Source organism: Aulostomus chinensis, chromosome 1 (assembly GCF_037954235.1).
Source record: "Aulostomus chinensis isolate RoL2024-O1b breed Wild chromosome 1, RoL_Achi_v1.0, whole genome shotgun sequence".
NCBI classification, from domain to species: Eukaryota; Metazoa; Chordata; class Actinopteri; order Syngnathiformes; family Aulostomidae; genus Aulostomus; species Aulostomus chinensis.
This window is the reverse complement of record NC_141320.1, coordinates 5,926,284-5,927,887: the sequence shown is the minus strand read 5'-3', so window position 1 is coordinate 5,927,887 and position 1,604 is coordinate 5,926,284. Positions and strand designations below refer to the sequence as shown.

At 46.3% G+C, this 1,604-nt stretch overlaps 1 non-coding gene across 1 annotated transcript; it reads left to right on the top strand.

Annotated features, from left to right (window-relative positions):
• The first annotated feature begins 1,293 nt into the window (after positions 1 to 1,293).
• On the top strand, positions 1,294 to 1,365 carry trnaa-cgc (transfer RNA alanine (anticodon CGC)). The gene has a single exon. It is a non-coding gene; the product is annotated as a tRNA-Ala (tRNA).
• The last annotated feature ends 239 nt before the right edge of the window (positions 1,366 to 1,604 follow it).

The window sequence follows — 1,604 nt, the reverse complement described above, 5'->3', positions numbered from 1 at the left end:
GTGACTGTGTCTGAGTGGGTCGAGGCTGGGCTGCAGGTATTGGGAGGTTAGAACCCATCTGTGAGGCTCCAGGTGGAGCGATCACCTGTGAGGGTCCAGGGACAGCAGGAAGCTGCACAGATGGTAAAGACATGGAGGGGAGACAGGTGGTGCTGGAGCAGTGACAGGAAGTGTCTGGCATTTTGGTTCATCCTGTGAGATGACGTGAGGTTGTGGTTTTGCCTCCAGCCTCACCTCCTCATCAGTGTTCAAAAGGTTCAAAGGTGAAAAAATGGGATTCAACCAAACAGCTGGAATGAAGAGTTGGTAACACTTGCAGAGCTGCAGGGAGCTGGACAGGTCTCACCGTGGGGGGATTTGTCCCACAGATCCTTGCTGAAGTGGCTCCTTCTCTTGAGACCTGCAATGCTGGCTGGACCTTTGGAAAAAGAACACAACAAATCTTCATAAACATTTACTTCAGCAGGAACACACAAGAAGGTGGGACTGGTTCCTTTTTCATGTTCACTATTTTGTCGTCTTGGTTCATGTTTTGGTTGTCAAAGTTAATTCTGAATATTTGTGGAAAGTTCGCCTGCCTTTACTTGTACCAATACTTCCTTTAGTAACAAATTAAAAAGCTCAAGCTAAACTTCAGTCAGGACAACCATTCTTTCTCATTCTTAGGCCTCTGTTTTATGTCCATGACCATCCTGTCTGTCACCTTTGGTGATGGAGACATCGGTTGATGACATCAGCAACGGTCCTCAACCTAACTGCCTCTGCCAGAAGCGAGCTGTCATCTGTCTCAGGGGACACAGTCGGGTGGACCGGGGCGGATGAGGGCCTGCTGCTTCCTTGAAATATTTCTCAATATTTCAGTTGCAACTGTATAGTGATGGTGGCTCAGTTTAGAGCTGTCAATCAATGTTAATAATTGATCTTAGCATCTGGAGATTATTTTAGGAACACAAATACTTTTACTTCATTCTGAGGATGAGCAGACGTTCAATATAATGATTATTTATTAGTCAAAGACTCCTGCTGGTCAGAGAGGATCTGGGCTGGATTGTAAAGCTTCAGAGAGGGAAACCTTCACTCTGGATTGGACTGAGAACGGAGCAGCCTCAGCTTCCTGGAGCCTGACTTGCCTCTGTGGTCGAAGGCTGTGTGGGCTGACATCACAGTGAAACTACCTAGATCACAGAGCCTTTGAGATCACAGGCTGACTTCCTTTTTATCCCTAAAATGAAGAAGAAAAATGTTGTGTCTGTGTTTGTGTTGCTGCATCAGTTAAACAGTGACTCTGACAGAGGGGATGTAGCTCAGTGGTAGAGCGCATGCTTCGCATGTATGAGGCCCTGGGTTCAATCCCTGGCATCTCCAGCTGGTCCTTTGGAGCCTTCATCTTATCAGCTAAATTGATCCATAAATGTGACAACAGTTGATAACAAACTACCAGAAGAGAAACCAGTCTGTTGCATATCAAAGTATTTGTAGCTGCGTCAGTGTGACTGTGAGCCTTCATTTGTTTCCTCCAAAAAGTTTAAAATGAACTCAATGCTGAATCCCTCATCGTCATCACTGAGCTGCAGAACAGGTCCATGCAGGAGGCTGAGCAGGTC